Here is a 23,483-nt window from a genome sequence, read left to right as displayed (position 1 = left end):
GCCATATCTTCTTGAAGGTATAACATGATGCCCCTAAAATGGGGAACTTCTCTCTGCCGTCTCCGTATTGGTCACACTCGGTTGACACACTAGTTTCTGCTGAAGGGCCAACACCAACCCTATTGTGAAGACTGTTTAGTACCTCTAACAGTGAGGCATTTGTTGACCGAATGCCCCAATTATAATAATTTAAGGAATAGATATTTGTTTTAGGCTCGAGGTGAGGGGGCAGGTTCATCCTAGCCAAGATTCTTGGACATGTGTCCTACTATGCAAGTGGCATTTTTAGATTTATTTCAGAAGCAGGTCTTCTGAAAACTATCTAAACTTTTATAATGACATCCAAATTTATGGTTTTAACTGAATAATCTTTAATTTTTTTTGTATATATAAACTAAATATCGGCATTAATGACCTTAGATGTCAGGATGCCAGAAAACCTTAAATCAATCAATCGTAGACACTTGTCATCAGGGAATCGGCCAAGTGTACTCCGCCATTTCATGCAGGATGAACCTTAGCCCTCAGCCAGTTAAGACACTACAATCCAGTAAATACCTTCCAAAGTCAGCGAAGGCTGGTTTGAGAATTTTAAACAGCGCTTTACTATGAAGAAAAAGGAAATTACTGAGTGTGTGCTTCTGCAGACCACATGGAGAATTTTCCCAGACGAGCTGCATAATATGTGTACAAACCGGAACAAGTTTGGATTTCGGATGAAACTGGTAAGTTTATGAACATTTATATGTAAAATTTACAAACCAGAACAAGTTTGGGTTATGGATAAAACTGTTAAGTTTATGGACAATTATATAAATTCTTAATTTCTCCTTGCATGATTTTATTCTTACATATTGATTTATTTAAAAGGTTGTAGTGTACTAGAATAGATACGCTTAACATAAATGTTAATTGGCACACGTTCTGGTCATGTTAAATAGAATTATAATTTAAATAACAGTACTGGATCATTACTTGAATTTAGAAGGTTGTACTGTTACATATATTGTACAGTACATTGTTTTTTTGTTTTTTTATTGCTTGACAGTTTTTAGAAAGATGCTGCAGAAGACGTTCATTACCCAGGAGGAATGCAGTACTCCCAGTTTCAAGGCAGCAAAGGACAGGTAGGCTAATAGTGTAAATTTTCAGTTTCTCTAATGTATGTTAGTTCATGTACTGTACATTAACTTATTTAGCCCTTCTCACTTTGGTAAAATATTATAATTTACATTATGAAATTTATTCAATCAAGCCTCATTCTAAAAATTCTTTTTGTCTCCAAGGTGTATGTTCATTTTATGTAAAAACACCGTAAGGCACCTCATTGAACCTGGCTTCATTAATTAATCAGCAAAGCCCTCTCTCTCTCAACAGCCTATAGACCAGGGGGTGATTAAGAATTTAAAGCCCCACTATAGCTGATGAGTGATGGTGCGACTTTAGGAGGCACGGATAACAACTGACCAGCATGTTTCCCAGTAGTGGAAGGGATTCATGATTGTAGACTCTGTTTCTGAGGAATAAGTTCACATCAGGCCTGAGAATGCTTGCTGGAAAGGTCTGTAGCCAATGTGTGAAGGACTTAGCCAGATTTTAGTCATCTTTCCAGCAAACAAGATAATCATGAGATTAGCTTTCTTTGAAAGTGGAATTCAAAGGCTTCAAGGATGTGGCTTAGGAAAACATCTTGTAGTTGCTTGATGGCCATGAGGGGTTGACTGAGTAAGTCTGTTCAGCAAGTGCGGAAGACGGGGAGCCCGATGAACCTGACAAGGCAGATGAAAGCATTGTCAAGAGGTTGGCAAATATCATGAATGGTGGAAGGATTGAAGCAAAAGGCCTACAGCATTGACCCTTAAATGGTAAGTACCCTGAAGATTATGCTTTCCTTAGGTGGTTGTTTCGCTGCCTACAAGAGCCGCTGGTAAGCAGCTGCCTATTGCACTGTTTTTCCTCCTCATGCTAACAGCCACCACCCCCCTACCTCGAACACTTGATTCTCCGGTAACCTCTAAGGAGCTTGATGACAGTGGCATAGACCATCTTCTTACCCTGGCAGAATAGCAAGATATTTTTCAGTAAATTTTCCACTTGTACAGTTCAGTTACTAGAGATTTAAAAGTAAAGTACAAAATACTATACAATACTTAGTAACTGAAATTTAAAGATTAGTCTACAAAACTTGTGAACATTTTCATTCATTGTTTACTGTATGTATTTTCTTATGTGACTTCAATGTTCATTTATTGGTACAGTACAAGTATAAATAGTAATCCCTCGCCATTTCGCGGCCTCAGTGCATTGCGGATTTCCAAAATTTTCATCAAAAATTTTAAAAAATGGTGCGAAAGTTACACGGGCGCTAGCAGAAGGCAGAAGAGTACAGTAGAACATCAGGTATCAACACTGAGATGGCGTGCGAATCAAAATCCACCTCTGATTCGCTGGCCCTCTCGGCTCCAGCATCTCGCAAGGTGATTGGCTGAGCCACCGGGACGCTTTATCCAGCATCTCTCCCTGCCATGCACCCCGCGAAGGGAGACCGAAGGGAGACCGCATTCATTGTTCTCTCTCGCTTCACTTGTGTTGCTTAGTCTTGCTGCATGGAACTTTTAGCTGTTTTAGTGTGCTATTTTAGTGTAAAATGGTGCTTGTGACGCCCTTGAAAATGGCTCCTAAACATCATCTACGTCCTCTAGTAAACCCGAGAAGAAGAGAAAAATGATGGTGAATGAGAAAGTGAAATTATTGGACATGCTTAAGGCAGGCAGTAGCTATGCGTCTGTTGCCCGCATTTACGGAGTGAATGAATAGACTGTTCTCTACATTAAAAAAAAGATGAAATGTAAATAAGTAAAACTGCCTCAGTAACCTTCTCCAAGAACACTTAAGCGCATTGTGACTCCTCGTAATAAGACAATTGTGCAAATGGAGAATGCGTTATCAATGTGGATATCACTCAGGGAAAGGTTAGTCTCTATACCAATATGTTTCGAACCAAAGCCAAAACCCTGTACGATAGCCTCGTTCCTGAAGGAAAATCTAACGAAGACGACGAAGATGATGATCCTGCCCCACGATAAAAACGTGGTTTTGTTGCCAGCAAGGGCTGGTTCGAGAAATTTAAGAGGTTTGGCCTTCGCAGCATTCCTTTGTATTGGGAGGCCGCCTCGGCAGACCAAGAGGCAGCTCTTCATTATGTCGAGGACGAGTTCCCGAAATTAATTAAAGAAGGTGGCTATCTGCCGGAGCAGGTGTTCAATATGGATGAGACTGGCCTCTAAGGGAAGAGGATGCCGTCCCGGATGTTCCTTTAAAAGGACGAAGTAAAGAAGCCAGGGTTTAAGGCCCACAAAGATCGTGTCTCGCTCCTCGTGCGGGAATGCCACGGGCTTCATGCTCAAGCCCTGCTTAATTTACAAGTCATTGAATCCTCAGGCTTTGAAAAACAAAAACAAAGCCTTGCTGCTTGCTACTGGACAAGTAATGAAAAGGCATGGATAACCAAAGCCCTCACACTCGACTGGTTCGTGAACTGCTTTATCCCGCAAGTGAAGCTGTACCTCGCAGAGAATGGGCTGCCCTAAAACCATGGATAGGTGTGGTGGGTCGTATACGACCCGAGGTTTAAAAAGAAAAAAAAAAGCCATAATTTTTCATCTGTATTGGTTGCGAGTGATATTGACCTACGAAACCTCAGTTATATTCTCTCCATGGATTAGATGAGATTTTTTTATTGCTGAGATTGAGAACTTGTGTAAAAATCTTTTAAGGTTGCTTAATTGATATAAAGGCTGTTAACATGACTTTTCTAAGTAGTGTGTGTACCATTCACTCGCTTATGATTACTGATTTCGAACTAGGTTGCTTATTTTTCCAGAATTTTGTGGAGATAAAAAAATTTGCTGGAGTTAAAAACTTTATTTCTGGGGGGCCTGTGACGGCCGGTGAGAAAGGTCCTTCTTTATACCTTTCCTAATATAAATCTTCCAAATATACTAGAGAAAGATAAAAGCATGGAATGCAGAGGTTACAACCCTCGCGCGAACACCTTGTAGGTGTCGTGTATTAAACAAAGGCGTGTGTAAACCACTATTCACAGGTTGTCTTCCATTTAGATAATCCCTTCATCAATGGGGAGGGCCGTGACAGGCCCTAGATAACATGGTTGAACTCCCCAACGACACCTACCACGCGCGCCCTCTAGGACATCCTTCTTTAATTGGACTTCAAGCAAGCATAGTTTTTTTGGGCACAGTGTTTTTTCGAAGAATTTCTCGTTATTTCAACATGACTGACGTTGTTACTTCACCCTTACCAATGTTAAGTACCATAGTTTGTTTTGGCAGTTTTTGACAGTACCGGGCATTTGTTCTATTTCCATTATGGTGGTTTTTAGTTTTGGAAGCGATTGTCCTGCCGAGATATCGGCAGCCATTTTGGGTATGTTCGCTTCGGTAAATTTTCTAGTTAATTTTGCCCATCTGGTACTCTGTCGGATAGGTTATATCACTTACGTTTTATGGCCTTTTATGTTATCATTAATTATTATTAATTTTTACTATGGTATTTATTTGCTTGCAAGTCCAATTTGGACCTACGAAGAATAGCGATTTAAGATAGCGTTTTAAAGCATAGTAACGATTTAAAGCTTAGCGTTTTAAAGCATAGTAACGATTTAAAGCTTAGCGATTTAGTCTGTTAATTTGTACCCTCCTGGAGGGTTCGTTTTAGACTATATCCTTGTTTTTTGGTTACGTTGTCGTTATTCTTCGTTATTACTATTACTAAGAAAAGCAATCAATTTTTATTAAATTTCTTATTTATTGTGTGATGTTAATTTTTAATATGTAACCTTGAGAGCGAAAGCATAGAGTGCTCGTTTCCTGTTCTACAGGTATGAGTTATCCTTTCTCTCGTTTTCTTTGAGTAAGAGAGGTGAATTTCCCGTTCTCCGTTTTTATACGATCACGGGTTATTCAGGCCTCTTCTCAGTATCAGAATTGATGATAGTACGTTTAATATTATAAACGATTTATTGATGTGGTTACTGTTAATATAGCTAACACTATTATTAGGTACGTTAGTGTATGAGTCATTAATTGGGGTCGTTTTATACCGACACCCTTAGCTCCGCCTTGAGTTATGCTTGGCTCCGCCTTGAGTTATGCTCCGCTATAATGGATACTCATTGGGTGAGAACTAGTTATCGTTCCGGAGCAGATTTTTGGAGTGCAACGGTGAAATCCGGCACTCGGACTCCGGCTGAAGCCTTTTACACACGAACCTTTGTCATGTTTGATCACAATTACACAGTTAAGGCCCCCGTTTTCATCGTATCTCCGGCTTCACTGGAGATAACTCATTCATTGAGGATAATGTTATCGTACCGGAGACGGTCACGATTTCACGATGACGGGCCTTTGCTACCGGACCTCCGGTAAAAACAGAGATCAAGCAGGAGTCCAGAACCGGAGTTAACAGTGTGATATCGATGAAGTTTAGAGATTCATGCTATGTGGTTACTGGTTTTTCTATTATAATTTCTTATTTTATTAAGGTGTTAGCTACTACCATACTCACACATTAATTAAGATTTAAGTGTTTCTGATTCATAAGTCAATGACAAGAATCTCAAGGAACATCCAGACTTATGTCTTCTTTCTTTTTACAGAAAGTCCGCTGCACTGCCAGGGGCTGCTCCGCTGCCTTTACTGATCCCATGGGCCATGATCTATGCCGGGCCCATGCCCATTGCGCCATATCCTTCTCTCGGGAACCGGGACAAGCCCCCTATACGATATGGTTTCCGGAGGCATGCATGCTCTGCTATGGGCTGTCAGCCCTACTCCTGAGCGAGGAGGTAAGTTGGTTCTAGTGTCCCTGTTAATATTCTTTGCGAAGAATTAATTGCTCTTTGTATATTGACTTCAGTTTTGACTTCATCATTAATTCCCTCTCCTCTTTCAGGCTGATGATGAATCTCTCAGGGAGGCGAGAGCTACTCTCCGGACTTGGGTGTCAGGGTTTGGGAGGAATGCGCCTGCTGGCGCACCCTATCTTCTTGATGGAGACATGGCTTCTCGCCTATTCCCAGGCTCTACTGCTGCAGCAGTTCCACCGGAGACAGCGGCCCCGTTAATTGAAGTGATTAGAGAAACCATTCTAACTGAGGAAGAGGTTTTAGTGACGGAGGCCGAGCCCTACCTAGGTCTGGACGAGGAACCCATGGATGAGCAGGTAGGTGGTGTTGAGTTGGTGGACCCCCTTTCACCCCACACTCCTTCCTCTTCTACTTCCTTTCACGGCTTTGATAAACCTACGGCTTCTCCTCTAGGTTCCTCCATTCCTGTACGACCCAAGGTGAAGCCACTACGTACCTTTAAGCCTTCAGCTTTGCCATTATCAGGGTCACCGGTTCCGGGACCCTCAAAGGATCCTGATGTTCATATTGCTATACCTAAAACCGTGACTCCTAAGAAGTCAAAGTCTACTAAGTCCAGGGCTTCGTTAGAGGATCAAGCTCGGGAGCCCCCTTTATCCGCCGCCATGGTCAGGGATATTGTGAAAGAGCAGATACAACAATATCTTCAACAGTCTAGGGCAGACCGAGGAGCTATGACGGAGCTCAAAGATATGGTGGCAAGTCTCATCCGTTCCGGAACTCAGATGCCCCCTCCTTCAGCCCCGGACGCATCGAAGTTACCTCCCTTCGAGAAAAACAACCCTTGGAGGTTTGCCTTACATGCTCCATATATTGATGGTGCCATAACTCTAGAGGGCATAGGCACCCGTCCTCTAGAGGACTTAGAATTTTACCCTCCGGGACTAGAATTCCCATTCAACGGCTTCGTGCGATTGAAAGAACATGCCTTGGTTAGGTTAGACAAGGTACCGAAGGAAACGGTAATATTCCCTAAAGAGCAGGCCCAATCTTTCTGGGCCAGGACGTTGTCAGACTGGGGTTGCACTAATTCCAAGCTCACCCCACACAAAGGAGCCTACACCATATTTACAGCTTCTCCAGGTATTACCTTGCCTATTACAGATAAAGTGGCAGCTCTTACTTTTCAGGCTATCAAAGAAGGTTCTGCCATGCCAGCTCTTAGAGACCGATCCCACCTCCATGCTCATTCCGAGTACCGTTACTATCTGGGATGATGCCCCCGCTACTTTCACAGTAGGGAAGTTAAACCCAGACTGTGCCTCTAATCTGTTCTCCGAGAAGCTTCCTAAATTACCAGATATTCTTCTCAAGACTGAGTTTGAGGCACGGAATAGGTTGGCTAGGTCTCTCCACTCCATTACCTCCGTGGAGTCCCTAACCTCACTTTACCCGACCGAGACCATGTTCCGGGTATTCACAAAGAACCTGTCTGTCCTTCCAAATCGACTTACACGAGTTTTGTTCGGCTCGGGTTAGTTGCAGGAAGCACGTTCTTTCTGAGGCCACGATCAGGCATGAACCGAATAGGCTGATAGCTTCCCCCTGCTGGGGTAAGAACCTTTTTCCTCAGGAGGAGGTGAACAAGGTACTACAAGACGCTGCGAGAGCAAATCAAAATTTGCAAGTGAGGTGGGGCCTCACTGCCAAAAAGAGGGTTGAAGGGCAAAAACAAAACTTCTTCAGGAAGAAACAGAGGTTTGCCCCTTACAAGACGAGCCGAGGTCACTACCAACAATCGTCGATTGCCCACTCGTCTTCACAGTCTCCCACTGCTTCGTCTCCTCTACAGCCGAAACACCCTCAACAGGTGGTCTACCTCACTGCTCCCCCAGGTACCCAACCCAACCCCGTTTGGATGCCCTCACCCGCATACATCCCTAGCTACGGACCCTCAGGTCCCTTTCGTGGACACCAGAGAGGTAGCTACAGGGCTAGAGGACAGTTCCGTCAACGAGGCGGACCTAGGACAAGGGGTTCTCGAGGAGGGAAAGAACCTAGATTCACTCCCTCGCAATGATATAGTTCCGGTAGGGGGGAGACTTTACCACTTTCGAGACCGTTGGACCTTCAGTCCGTGGGCTCACAGCATAGTCTCCAAAGGCTTGGGGTGGAAATGGTCACAAGGTTCCCCTCCTCCACCAGTGACCTTCTTCCAGAGACCCACATCCATTCTGAGAGAGTACACCACCGAGTTACTACAGAAAAAAGCAATCAAACGGGTTCGATCGCTGAAGTTCCAAGGCCGCCTGTTCACAGTTCCGAAGAAAGGCTCGTCGGCATTGAGAGTGGTCCTGGACTTGTCAAAGCTAAATTCTTACATCCTCTGCGACAAGTTCCGGATGTTGACCATCTCTCAGGTACGTACCCTGCTTCCCCGTGGGGCCGTCACCACCTCTATCGATCTTACCGACGCCTATTATCACGTACCAATAGCTCGAAACTTCTCTCCTTACCTAGGTTTCCGTCTAGGCAGGAAAGCCTTTGCATTCAAAGTCATGCCCTTCGGCCTCAACATTGCACCCAGGATATTCACGAAACTGGGAGAGACGGTGCTAGAACAACTCAGGAACCAAGGGATTCAGATCGTTGCTTATCTGGACGATTGGCTTATTTGGGCTCGGTCAGCCCTGGAGTGCAACAGAGCTACGAAGAAAGTACTTCGTTTTCTCGCCAACCTGGGATTTCGGGTCAATCTCCAAAAATCCCGCCTACTTCCATCAGACCGCTTCGAATGGTTAGGCATACAGTGGGACCTTGCACGGCACAAGCTGGTTCTACCTCCCAAAAAGGTAAGAGAAATAGCTTCCAAGGTCAAAAATTTTATAAAACACAGGCAGGTGTCCAGAAGAGCCTTAGAAAGAATCCTCGGCCTTCTGCAATTCGCCTCAGTAACAGATCGCCTATTGAAAGCCAAACTCAGACATCAATCGAGTTTGGAGAAAGAGAGCCACAGTACCTTTAAGAGACAAGGTCTCGAAAATCCCCTCTGTCTTGAAAATGAGATTACAGCCATGGTCCGAATCGAAGAACCTTTCCAAATCGGTTCCTCTTCAATTCCCACCCCCACAAGTGACAATTCATACAGACGCGTCTCTGAGTGGATGGGGGGGTTACTACGAACGTCAGATGTTTCAGGGCTCTTGGTCACCCGCCATGAAACACTTCCACATCAATGTTCTCGAAGCCATGGCAGTGTTCTTGACCCTGAAGAGGCTCTCTCCTCCGAGGTCGACCCACATCAGAGTAGTGTCAGACAGCACAGCCGTAGTACACTGCATCAACAGAGGAGGATCCAAGTCGCCCAACCTGAATCAGATCCTGGTCACTATCTTCACCTTGGCAGCAGAAAAGAACTGGTTCCTGTCAGCAACCCACCTAGCGGGAGTTCAGAATGTGATAGCGGACTCACTATCCAGGATGAAACCACTGGAATCAGAATGGTCTCTGGACATAATTTCATTCCAGTGGATACTCAGGCTGGTTCCGGGCCTTCAGGTAGATCTATTCGCAACTCAGATGAATCACAAACTTCCTTGTTATGTGACACCAAACATGGACCCTCAGGCTTATGCCATAGACGCATTAACCCTGGATTGGAACCATTGGAGGAAGATTTACCTATTTCCACCAGTGAATCTTCTAATGAAAGTATTGCACAAACTACGCTCCTTCCGGGGGACAGTGGCCTTAGTAGCACCTCACTGGCCAAAGAGCAGTTGGTTTCCTCTCCTCCTCGAGCTGAAACTCCGACCCTTCCGGATTCCATTCCCCAAACTAACCCAAGTAATTCAAACACAGACTGTGTCAGATTCCTCAAGGGTAGCCAAAACCCTAACTTTGTGGACTTCATGAAGTTTGCAGCGCATAAAGACGCAAACATTGACCCGGAAAACGTTCTCTTCATCGAAGCGGACAAAAGGGACTCGACAATTCGTCAATATGATTCGGCTGTTAAGAAATTAGCAGGTTTCTTAAAGAATTCAGACCACACTCGTATAACTCCGAATTTAGCCATCTCGTTCTTTAGGTTCTTATTTGACAAGGGCTTGGCAGCTAGCACTATAACTACCATCAAGTCAGCTCTGAAGAAGATATTCCTGGTTGGGTTTAACATTAATCTAGCTGATTCCTATTTCTCATCTACAGTGATACCTCGGTACTCGACCATAATCCGTTCGAGATCCGTGTTCGACCTCCGATTTGTTCGAGTACCGAATTTTTTTTCCCCATAAGAAATAATGGTATATATTCTATTCCGTTCCCAAGCACTCGAACAGGCCCAAAATATTAATAAAACGTGTACCTAAACAACAATAATTATCTAAATGTGTATGAAATTGGTCAGAAAATCCTATAAAACAATTTTAAACCATTTACTGTACTAAAATAAAACAATTTTAAACCATTTTCTGTACTGTAGTGAACATACCTTTTGTTCATTTATGTACCGATCGAATTCCCCCACGTATTTATCGGCTGCAATTTGATCCGAACTAGCTGCCTCCCCATGCCTAGTAACACGATGAATACCTGTTCTATTACGAAACTTTTCAAACCAACCCCTGCTCGCTTTAAATGTAAATGAATCACTTTCACTGGTACTCGGACTTTTCTTCACTAATTCTTCATAGATATGCAACGCTTTTTCACAAATGAACGCTTCACTAACACTTTCCCCGGCCAACTGTTTTTCTTTAATAAATATTAAAAGCAACTTTTCCATCTCCTCAATCACTTGTGGCCTTTGCTTAGTTACCGCCGTAACTCCCGTTGCAACATTCGCCTTCTTAATCATTTCTTTATGCTTTAAAAACGTAGAAATGGTCGACTTCGCCATTCCGTATTCTACCGCTAAATCGGACACTCGTACACCATTCTCATATTTCGCTATAATTTCCTTCTTCAACTCGATCGTTGTTCGCACTGTTTTCCTCTTCTCCTTCCCCTTAACACTCATTACTTTCTTGGGACTCATTATGAAAGCTAAAAAAGCAATTAAAAGCACTGAAAATCACTAAATCACAACGAATGCTGATCGCGCGTTGTCTGAGTGACGCTCTCGAGAGAACTGATGCTTCCCGAACAAGCGAGAGTGGCCGAGATGGCGCGATCATCACAAAGCCCATGCGGTCGTCACGTGTTCGGCTGGTCGAGTACCGAATTTTTGGTCGAGCACCGCAGCAAAAATTTCTCGAAAATTTTGGTCGAACTCCGAATTGTTCGAGTATAGTCGTTCGACTACCGAGGTATCACTGTATTCCAAAAGCATGTGCTAGGCTTCGGCCGTTGGATCGGCCACAAAAAGTCTCTTGGTCTCTGAACAATGTCCTCAAACTCGCGTCGGACACTGACAACGAGTCCTGCTCTTATATCACTCTGCTTAGGAAGACGTTATTTCTATCAGCTATGGCCTCAGGTGCTAGAATCTCAGAACTAGCAGCGCTCTCACGTAACCCGGAAAACATAGATTTCCTCCCTACAGGCGAAGTACTGCTTACCCCAGACAGAGCTTTCCTAGCAAAAAATGAGGACCCGCAAAATAGGTGGTCCCCTTGGAAGATCATCTCTCTTCCCCAGGATCCTTCGCTGTGTCCAGTCACTACTCTCAGGACCTTTTTAGCTAGATCTGCCACCCGCTCGTCTGGCCCCTTATTTATCAGGGAACAAGGTGGTACTTTGACCATTCAAGGTATCAGACAACAAATCCTCTACTTCATTAAACATGCTAACCCGGAATCATTTCCCCATGCTCATGATATACGGTCAATAGCTACCTCTATCAATTACTTCCAGAACATGGACTTTGATGACCTTAAAAAATACACGGGTTGGAAGTCTCCTATGGTTTTCAAACGCCACTATCTAAAGAACTTACAGGCCCTTAAATACCCTACGGTTGCAGCGGGGAGTCTTATCTCCCCCCATTAATCTCTGATTATTTCTTTATTCCATCTCTTCTCTCCTCCCTCCTGACCACCTCTCACACCACGTCGCCACTCTCCTGGGTGGTTCGTTAGCCCTAAGTTATTTTGCCATGTTTAATTGTTATGATTTAACTGTTATTGTAATTATCATTCCTGTAAAGTTTAGATATGCTTAGACATGTAAGGTTGATTCCTTTCACGACGGGACACTCAGGTGATCCCTGGTCCTCATATTATTTTAGCATTACATCCCCTATGCCTATGGCTAGTTTATGATTTGTTTACTTACAGTATTATATTATTGCCTTACATGGTGTTTGTTTTCTCCTTATTATGTTATTAATTTATTGGGCTTGGAAGGCATTCTCTGGTACATTCTCACCGGCCGTCACAGGCCCCCCAGAAAAGGGATTTTGACGAAAGAAAAATCTATTTCTGGGAAGAGGCCTGTGACGCCCGGTGAAACCCTTCCCGGTTATTTGATACGGACCCCACCCCTCTTTTTCCTTGCCAAGCCATATGTTCTTGCAGAAGGATGTCCTAGAGGGCGCGCGTGGTAGGTGTCGTTGGGGAGTTCAACCATGTTATCTAGGGCCTGTCACGGCCCTCCCCATTGATGAAGGGATTATCTAAATGGAAGACAACCTGTGAATAGTGGTTTACACACGCCTTTCTTTAATACACGACACCTACAAGGTGTTCGCGCGAGGGTTGTAACCTCTGCATTCCATGCTTTTATCTTTCTCTAGTATATTTGGAAGATTTATATTAGGAAAGGTATAAAGAAGGACCTTTCTCACCGGGCGTCACAGGCCTCTTCCCAGAAATAGATTTTTCCTTCGTCAAAATCCCTTTTTCTAAAAATATCTACCAGATATCTACCTAATAGATAGTGAATTAAGTGTAGTCTACTTTATTTTGCAGATGGCCTGTTACCTGTTTACCAGATATAAATCTGAAGACAGTAGCATAAAATCCAAAATCCCACACTGCATTTGAGCTGAAACAGGAATGGAAATGTGACCCTCAATGTAAGATTAGCAATCGAACATATCAAAAGACTTGCCTAGCTTAAATATATATGGAGGTAAATATTTTGATTTCTTTAGTGTGAAAACTAGTCAGGATAAAAAGAAGAAATTTGTATCGTCAACCTTCATTCCCGTTTGCATGCATTACAGCAGGAAAACTTGTTAGGTTGAGTGATTTAGAAAGTAAACCCTAGCAATCTTTTAACATTGTTGGTTGTGAAAGAGTGGTGCTAATGGGAACTAGCATAAAAGTAATCAAAGAAAAACCCCATTCTGGGTAAGATTAAAACTTACTGTGCATCCTAGTACATGACATAGAAAAATCTTGATCATGAAAGCTTACCAGTACAGTAATGTATACTGAGATTTTTCCCAGCTCAAGCATCATCCTTTTATATATTGGTATTTTTGGGCTGCAGAATGTAATTTTTCAGAATGAAGATGTTACTTAATGGACTGAGGCACTCTAGCTCAATATTCATCAAATTTGTTTCATAACAGAAAGCAATTTGTAATAGTGAAGACTAGCTTGCCAATCATACCCCATTTTGAGAGGGAGTTTGAGTAACAAAGCTAGAACTGTTGTAAACCGAGTCAACTAGTTAATATGCCTAAGGCTTTTTCTGAGGAAGAGGGGTTAATCCCCTTTTTTCATTATAGCCAATCAAGGAAACCATGTAGTCTCAAGGAACTGTATATATTGGTCATAGTACTTAAAACTTTTAAGGAAACCATGTAGTCTTAAGGAACTGTATATGTTGGTCATGGTACTTAAAAATTTTATTTTTCTCAAATTTTAATCTAGTCTGGTACTGTACTAAATAATGCAGTGTATATTTTAGCAGCTTTTGACCCGCATTTCTTCTGGTATACATACAAACTGTTGTCCCCTACATAGGATAGTTGTTCCTATGTGGTTACAAAACCTCGTCATTTATTGGGTAAGCTCTGTTGGTCTAGCAATATTGTATGATTGTACTAAGGACCCATCAGCATTTCAGTGAGCTGATGCCAGCATTCGAGTACCCACTCTTCCTTTTGGTTGCGACGACGAATGGTCATCAGTTACCGACATTCTCCAGTGCTTTGTGACACACTATCTGTATTTTCAGAATGAGTGTTAAACCTGTTTATGCAAATCTGCAATGGTCTTGAAGGTAACCCTTGATGAGCACATCGGAAATTAACCTCCATCCCTTGTGTGCTACGTGTTCAGGAAAGATTTTAATTGAGCTTCCCTTGTGATATTTGCCAGTTGTCGTCTTCCTAATAGGGAAAGTATACCAGTTGCAGGAAAAAATTCCCCTCCAACAATTAACTTGAAATAAGGAAAGAATCTGAAGCATTTTTTCTAGCATTGAACTTACCCTGTCTGATTCTTCGTTATCGTAGTTTCCAGAGATGCCAATAACAAAGGGCTGCTAATTATCTGTACATGAGTTTCTCTCATGCCCTTCTTAGTGAGGCCAAGAATCCACTAGTGATCATGACCCCATTGCATGTGCTCTTATACAAACTGAGGATAGTGCCTCAGTGGAAGTGTCTGATACTGCTGAAGTGTGAGAATCTTACTCATTCTCCATCTTGTGTAAGCAGTTGAATAGATGTGGGGGACCAGGGATATTTCTAGCTGGTTCCAGAAGTTTCCCCCATACAGGTAAGGCTAGTGTCTTAAAATTCACAACATACACAAACTTACGCCCAGTCATTTTAAGAATGTACGACATGTCTCCTCTTACACCTCTGTTATAACCCTTAGGGTTATTATAAGAGTTCTTATTATAATTGTTGTCAGTAATAAATGTAACTCAGTGCTAAAGGTCAGCGGAAACAAACACTCAAGAAAACTTAACAATATTTAATACTTAACAATAACAAAATTTAGATCAACCTTGTTAAAACTACAAATAACAATATTTAATAACAAGGAAGGACAAATAACGGTCCTTTGAATCACACTGGATTCCCTAAAACTAAGAAGCTAAGTCCTAACAAAGACAAGAGAAATATCAATTATAAACTTGGATCCAACAATTTGGCTGGCCAGAACAAAAAAATGATCCTAATACTAATTCCAAGAAAGAAGGAAGACGGAGTAAATAAAACAAGAAAAACCATCATAAATCCTACCTATCAACACAAAACTAATGTACACAAAACCTTGTCTATAATAGACATATTGGAAGATATTATGCGGTCACGTCTTAAATATGACAATATATAAAAGATCAAATGATACAAAGGCTGTATATAGTTCTCCTCACTTCAGTGGATGAATCAGAGGAGACACAAAACTAGGGCCGTCATTCACTTGTCATAACAGCTATCAGGGCAGGTCCCGAACGCCAGGGCATAATCATAAAGGGCAAGCAATCCCAAACGAAAATCAGACACTCTATGTCTTACCTGGCGTCAGCCTCCCTACTGGCCACCTCACGAGCTTGCAAGCTCCCAAAACCACAGCAGCTGATTGGAGACGTAAGTGCACCAATTCCCTGGGAAGTCCTCCTCGTCAGGGAAAGGCAGAACTGGCTCGAGTCGCAGGTGACAAGAGCACCTGCAGACAACAGATCTATGCAAGGATCAAAAGCGTAATCCAAAGAATCGTCCAAATAAGTTGCCAAACAATCTTCATCCAGAGTCCAAATCACTATGCTGCTCAAGGTATATTATCAGGGGAGTGCTCAAGCCCGAACTGAATTCTGTCCGAGCACCAACGTCCAGACATCAAGTCGCGTTCATAAACACTCGTATGTAAAAAAAACAATCGTTAAAACGATAGTTCGATAATATAAACAACCGGGGAGGAGGCGCCTAACCACACTGAGAATTGTTAAATTAAGCACTTTACACTTAAACACTTAAATTTCAAAGATAACATAAACAAATACAAAACAAAGGCTATTCTGCCACAAAATGATTCTTAAAAACTAGTAATTAAACCTAGAAAAACAAGGCTGATCTAGACTTTCTAATACCTTCCTCCCCAAAAACAAAACAAAAAATTCCAATAAAATTTTTTTTTTTTTTTATACAAAACATGAAACCTGTAAAGAGAAAATGATTAACACATCACTCTTAAGACAAAGTAAAGTCTCAGGGTGAAACCTGAAATAAGAATTCTCATGAACAACACTACAACCAATGAATTTTAAAAACTGAATTGTCACAAAGAAAATTTACCAGCCTAAACAATAGAGAAAACATAAATGAAAAATAAACCATAAGGTCAAATTACCAAAAAATATTAACCACCAGACACTTGACTGTCTCAAATTCAGCCAATAACATTGAGTTTACACATAACAGACACTACCACAGTATGACCGCCCACACTTTGGTCACTACAGGCTTTACTTTGGTTCAAAAGAAAACAGACAAATTATAAAATACCTCACTAAGAAAACCTAATGACTAACAAACCAAACTCCCAGCGAAAAACACACTCCTACTCATCCTTACATCTCTAAGAATAACGCAAACCAATTGAAGAGACGAGAAGGGCGAGGGGAAGAGGGCCAAGTCGTGATCAAATCTATATTCTTGAAAGGGCATCGGGAATTAGATTCTCCGATCCTTTAACGTGTTTAATCACAAGCGAGAATTCTTGCAATTGCAGAGCCCAACGTAAAATTCTCTGGTTGGCACCTTTCATGCGCTCGATGAAAACCAGTGGATTGTGATCTGTCCATACTTCTATGGGATAAGAAAAATTTGTTACATAAGGCTTAAAATGCACAAGAGACGCACCAAGGCGAGGGCCTCCTTTTCAATGGTGGAATATTTTCTCTCGGCGGCCAGTAGCTTTCGGCTATAATACGATACAGGATGAACCTCTCCTATATCGTTCCTTTGAAAAAGGACACCCCCAATACCTATGTCACTGGCATCCACTGCAATAATAAAAGGTCTCTGGAAATTAGGAGAAGTCAATATTGGATTAGATACTAATACCATCTTAAGTTTAAGAAGTGCTTCCTCACACTGAGGAGACCACATAAACTTCTGCCCTTTCTCCAACAACTTGGTAAGTGGCTGAGCAATGTCCGAGAAATTTCGCACGAATCTGCGATAATAACCAGTCATGCCCAGCACTCGCCGAACTTCTCTGACATTGCACGGCCTCTTTAAATGCACGATAGCCTCAAGGTTGGCTTGTTTGGGTGCCACCTGACCCAAACCAACCTCGTGACCCAAATAAACTTTTGCCTTATCAAATTCACATTTTGCTAAATTAATAACCAAACCTGCAAATTTAAGGGCCTCAAATACCTTACGCAATCTCGCCATGTGCGTACTCCAATCATCACTATATACAACCAAGTCATCGATATAAATTTCAGTTCCCTTTAAACCACAAATGACCCTATTCATAAGCCTCTGGAAAGTACACGCGGCATTTTTCATCCCAAAGGGCATTACTTTACACTCGTAAAGCCCAAAGGGAGTTACAAATGCAGAGATCTCTCTTGCTCGATCAGACAGGGGAACCTGCCTGTACCCTTTCAATAAATCCAATTTCGTAATGAACTTAGCAGCCCCTATGTGATCGAGACAGTCATCTATCCGAGGCAAAGGAAAAGAGTCATTCTTAGTATGTGTGTTAACCTTACGGTAGTCCACACACATACGGAACTTTCCGTCGGACTTCTTAACCAGGACTATCGGGGAGCTCCATGGACTAACGGAAGGTTGGATGAGATCGTGTTCCAGCATATATTTAATCTCCTTATCAACTATATCCCTCTTAATGGGATTCAGCCGATAAGGACTCTGTTTCACAGGAGAAGCATTACCCACGTCTACATCATGCTCAAGAAAATTAGTTCGACCTGGAGAATTCCGAAATAAATCTGGAAAAGAAGAAATTAAATTAATTACATCCCTCCTTTGAGCAATCTCCAGATGCCCCAGCCCTTCCTTCAAAACTTCTAAATTTTGAATATTATCAAAAAGAGCATCAGAAGACACCTGACAAATCAAATCCTCCAAATCCTCTGAAGGTAAAGCCATACTTTCAACCACAGGCTCATAAACAATAGCAAGAGGATCATGTCTATTAGAAGTATAGAGTTTTAACCTATTTATATGGAATATTCTGCACTTCCGTTTGGTCCCAGGAGCCTCTATTTCATAATTCACCTCCGACAACTTCCTCAACACCTTCCAGGGTCCCTTATATCTTGGTTCAAGGAAATTGTCAGAGTCAGTACTTAAAACTAAAACTAATTCTCCGGGCTCAAACGACCGTGCTTTAGATTTCCTATCAAAATTTAATTTCATAGCAGCCTGAGAACTAGCCAAATTTTCTCTGGCAAATTTCCAGGCTCTAGATAATTTTTTTCTCAAGTCCTCCACAAAGTCTCCTACGTTTGCATTCCCACCTCGATCAGTCTCAAGCATCTCATGAAAAATCTCCAAAGGCCCACGTACTTTGTGTCCAAATACCAGTTCGAAAGGAGCTACACCAGTTGAAGAATTTGGATGATTTCTTAGAGCAAAGAGAGCAAAGGGAAGCCCTTTATCCCATTCCTCCCCTTGTTCATAACAATACTTTTTCAAAATAGATTTAAGGGTCTGATGGAACCTTTCAACCAGGCCCTGACTCTCCGGATGATATGGTACACTGGTCTTGTGCTGAATGGCCAGTTCTGCACATTTACCTTTAAATACCCTGCTAGTAAAATTTGTACCGCAGTCAGTTTGAATAGTACGAGGGAGACCATACCTGGAAAAAAATTCAATTAGTTTGTCAAATACAACCTTAGAGGTTATCCTTCTCATTGGGAAGGCCTCAGGGAATCGAGATGCTCTATCCATAATTGTCAAGAGATGGGTAAACCCAGACTTAGTTTTAGGCAAAGGCCCAACCACATCAATAACTAATTCCACAAAAGGCTCACCTATCGCAGGAATTGGATTTAAGGGAGCTTTAGGAATAATTTGGTTGGGTTTCCCCATCACTTGACAAACCTCACATTCATTAATAAATTGTTTCACAGATGATTTTAATCCTGGCCACCAAAAACATTCTGCTAACTTTCGAAAAGTTTTACATACACCGAAGTGGCCAGAAAAAGAATCATCATGTGCAAGACTCAAGACAGACCTACGGAATTGAGATGGGACAACAATTTGTTCAATATGAGACGTCTTGCTCAGATTATCAGTTAAAGGACGACTAATCCGGTATAGTAAACCATTGATCACACAAAACCTGGGTTTAGTCAAATCTGCAGTGTCACCCAAATCAAAATTAAATTCCTTTTTCTGAGCTTCAATAAATGAAGACCTGTCCCAATCAGGTCTCAAAACATTGCTAACCACACTATTACCACTACTATCTACAGACCCGGGCCTCTCTATGTCTACTTCTAAACTACTTAAGATTAAATCTTCGTCATTATCAATTAAATTTGCAGCCTTTACTGCTGCCCGGGTTGTTACTGCAACAGGACAGGCATGCACAGACAATATGGGGAACAACTCTTGTCCTTTTGTATTTAACATATCGTTACCCAAAATGCCGTCAATTCCAGGAATAGGGAGACACTCAACAACTGCTAATTCTGTCACTTTATCATAACCATGGAAAGACAATCTGACCTCCACTAACGGAGCCGAAACAACGGTGTTCGGGAACCCTCCCAGAACAACAAAATTTCCTGTATACTCAGCTAAATTTTTCAAAGAGTCTTTCAAAACCAGAGACCGAGCTGAACCTGTGTCCCTCAAAAATTTCACACCAACAGTTTTAGAAGTAGATATTAATTTACCAGGCCAAATATATTTATCATAAAGTAGTCATGCCTCCTTTCTGCTAGAAGACTGACTACTGCTACTAACATCATTACTAGTGTTAGCTACTGGACGGTTTTCAACTACGGGATCGCTGATAACAGGTTTACTAGTAGATATTAGTGACACAGGATTATTATTATTCCTTTGGAGGTACCTTCTTCTGGCATAACACTGTGCCTGATAATGTCCCTGCTTATTACACCAAAAACAAGTCCCCCTACCTCTATTATTCATATTACCTGGGCCAGAACCAAACCTATTATCTTCAGAAAAGACACGAGTGTCCTGTCCACTCAAGTCTTTTCCCTGGTTACTATCAGGCTTATGATTTTTATCTGGTGGGTTACCCTGCCCACGAGTATTCACAAAAGAGCCCAACCTCTGAAAATTAACTGGCCTAGCAGATTGAAAATTCACATCTTTATTTCCAAAACTACCAGACCCAGTTCGATGGGTCAATACAAACTCGTCAGCAATTTGAGCGGCATTACTTAAATTAAAAGCTTTTACCTCTTCTAGATAAATTTTCAATTCCTTACTACATGACCTTTTGAATTCTTCTAGAAGCATGAGTTCTCTCAAAGCGGAGAAAGAGACCACCTGGCGACTTTTTAACCACTGATCAAATTGTTCCTCCTTAAGCCTAGCAAATTCCACATAAGTAAGGGAGGCTTGCTTCGTAAAATTTCTGAACTTAAGGCGGTAGGCCTCAGGAACCAAATCATATGCCTTGAGGACTAGAGCCTTAACCTTATGGTAATCACGGGCAATACTTTCTTCCAAGGCATTATACACTCTAATTGCCTTGCCCACCAACCTACATTGAATTAGTACAGTCCACATTTCTGGGGGCCAAGACAACCGAGTGGCAACACGTTCAAAAGCCTTGAAAAATTCTGGAACATTCAACTCTTCAAATACTGGCACCAATTTCAAGGCCGCACCTACATTAAATTTATCCTGTGAGTTGCCCCGAGGTGTACTAAAATGATTAGAGGTGCCCTGCAGCCTAGCAATTTCTAAATTGATATTGGCCATCTCCAATTCATGCCGCCTCGCCCTCTCATTCTCTTCAAATTCCAGTTTCATCAGTTCTATCCGTTTACATATTAAATTAAATTCACCGTCCTCCTTGGACTCCACCAAAGGACAAACAGGAACCTGAGGATCTTTTGGCGCAGGGTTTACTACAGAATTGAATAGATTAGTGGAAACATTTAGTTTCAGAGGCAAGTTAGCCTGACCTTCATAAATAGTTCCTGTCCGGGGAGGATCCTCAAACAGAGTTAGACCTCCATTAACACTTATTCTGTCATCATCATTAATCATACTACCCTCACGCTCAGAGTCACTACTACCTGAAACTTCATACTCCCTAACCAAATGTTCAGCCTCAGCCAGACCTTGAGCAACTTTACTTTTAACAGCTACCAACAATTGATTTTTCGTATCCGCTGCCCTCAATGGAATACCCAACCACCGGGCACAACTTACTAAACAAGTCTTATTTAGTACTGGCAGATGCTTTATACAATCACCTGACCCTAAAAACTCTGCGGGGTCAAACACAAAACCCTCCATTGCACCAAAATTAGCAGGGGAGAAAGGTAATACTTTACAACTAAAAAAAATATTGTTAAATTAACAAAGTGCTGTTCCACAGACCAAAACACTGAGTACACCTGAGAACAATCCTGTCACGGTCGCCAAATTGTTATAACCCTTAGGGTTATTATAAGAGTTCTTATTATAATTGTTGTCAGTAATAAATGTAACTCAGTGCTAAAGGTCAGCGGAAACAAACACTCAAGAAAACTTAACAATATTTAATACTTAACAATAACAAAATTTAGATCAACCTTGTTAAAACTACAAATAACAATATTTAATAACAAGGAAGGACAAATAACGGTCCTTTGAATCACACTGGATTCCCTAAAACTAAGAAGCTAAGTCCTAACAAAGACAAGAGAAATATCAATTATAAACTTGGATCCAACAATTTGGCTGGCCAGAACAAAAAAATGATCCTAATACTAATTCCAAGAAAGAAGGAAGACGGAGTAAATAAAACAAGAAAAACCATCATAAATCCTACCTATCAACACAAAACTAATGTACACAAAACCTTGTCTATAATAGACATATTGGAAGATATTATGCGGTCACGTCTTAAATATGACAATATATAAAAGATCAAATGATACAAAGGCTGTATATAGTTCTCCTCACTTCAGTGGATGAATCAGAGGAGACACAAAACTAGGGCCGTCATTCACTTGTCATAACAGCTATCAGGGCAGGTCCCGAACGCCAGGGCATAATCATAAAGGGCAAGCAATCCCAAACGAAAATCAGACACTCTATGTCTTACCTGGCGTCAGCCTCCCTACTGGCCACCTCACGAGCTTGCAAGCTCCCAAAACCACAGCAGCTGATTGGAGACGTAAGTGCACCAATTCCCTGGGAAGTCCTCCTCGTCAGGGAAAGGCAGAACTGGCTCGAGTCGCAGGTGACAAGAGCACCTGCAGACAACAGATCTATGCAAGGATCAAAAGCGTAATCCAAAGAATCGTCCAAATAAGTTGCCAAACAATCTTCATCCAGAGTCCAAATCACTATGCTGCTCAAGGTATATTATCAGGGGAGTGCTCAAGCCCGAACTGAATTCTGTCCGAGCACCAACGTCCAGACATCAAGTCGCGTTCATAAACACTCGTATGTAAAAAAAAACAATCGTTAAAACGATAGTTCGATAATATAAACAACCGGGGAGGAGGCGCCTAACCACACTGAGAATTGTTAAATTAAGCACTTTACACTTAAACACTTAAATTTCAAAGATAACATAAACAAATACAAAACAAAGGCTATTCTGCCACAAAATGATTCTTAAAAACTAGTAATTAAACCTAGAAAAACAAGGCTGATCTAGACTTTCTAATAACCTCCTATGGTTTTGGAGAATTGTTATCAATCTCCTTCAGGAGTTTCTTATACACCAGCTCTTTTTGTTACCCAATGGGGTCCCATGTACAGCTTCCTCCATGGGGCAAATAATAGGACATGAAGTTGAACCCTAACAAAACTCAAAAGCATGATTGTAAGGTAGTGGACAGTGGCTCCTCAAGAACCAGACCTCAGCATGGATAATGTTTAACTATATGACTATTCAAGATTTTAGGTTTCTTGATAGGAAATTTACTGTTGAGAAACACATTTTGTCTGTTTCTCAAACAAAAGATTGGCTTATTGAGAAAGTCTAAGATTTCTTTGGTGATCTATTTTGAAGTTTTAATTATTTAATTTTGCCTTGTTTCAAATATTCTTCTCTTGTCGGGTTTTCAGCTGCTGAATCTCATCTTAATTTGTTGGGCAAGAACTTTGTTTGTTAAATTTCTTATTCCTGATCTAGATATTAATCATTGGCACAGTCATTCAGTTAGTTCTTTCTGCATGTTGCTTCAGATTATTTATGACTTTGACCATCCTTAGCATTCAGGTCTTCCAGAAAACATACCTCTATAGTAAGGTTAACTAAAATGATAGTACAGTACATATGGTACTGTATATTTTGTATATGTACTGTATGTATTGTATTATTTTATTTTCCATTTATTATTGCATTGTTCTAATAAATACTTAATTTACAAGTATTAACAGTTAGGGTAGGTTGTTGAATGATTCAAATGTATTTCTGTATTTCATTGTGGTTATAGCTTTATTTTGGAAATTGTGGTGTTTTTGTAGGGTTTTGAATAAATTAGACTATTTACA

General features: G+C 41.4%; 2 long non-coding RNA genes across 2 annotated transcripts in view; both read left to right on the top strand.

The window, feature by feature from the left end:
* Positions 1-1,013: 1,013 nt before the first annotated feature.
* On the top strand, positions 1,014-12,928 carry LOC137630884 (uncharacterized). The gene is made up of 3 exons (XR_011041793.1): positions 1,014-1,127; positions 1,378-1,865; positions 12,799-12,928. It is a non-coding gene; the product is annotated as an uncharacterized lncRNA (long non-coding RNA).
* A 3-nt stretch (positions 12,929-12,931) lies between these two features.
* The window catches only part of LOC137630883 (uncharacterized), a 46,276-nt gene continuing 35,724 nt past the window's right edge, over positions 12,932-23,483 (top strand). The window contains exon 1 of the long non-coding RNA XR_011041792.1: positions 12,932-12,961. This is a non-coding gene — a long non-coding RNA (uncharacterized lncRNA). The remainder of the gene's footprint in view (positions 12,962-23,483) is intronic.

Source organism: Palaemon carinicauda, chromosome 39 (assembly GCF_036898095.1).
Source record: "Palaemon carinicauda isolate YSFRI2023 chromosome 39, ASM3689809v2, whole genome shotgun sequence".
NCBI lineage: Eukaryota > Metazoa > Arthropoda > Malacostraca > Decapoda > Palaemonidae > Palaemon > Palaemon carinicauda.
Note: the sequence above shows the minus strand (reverse complement) of the source record. Positions and strands in the feature narration are given on the sequence as shown.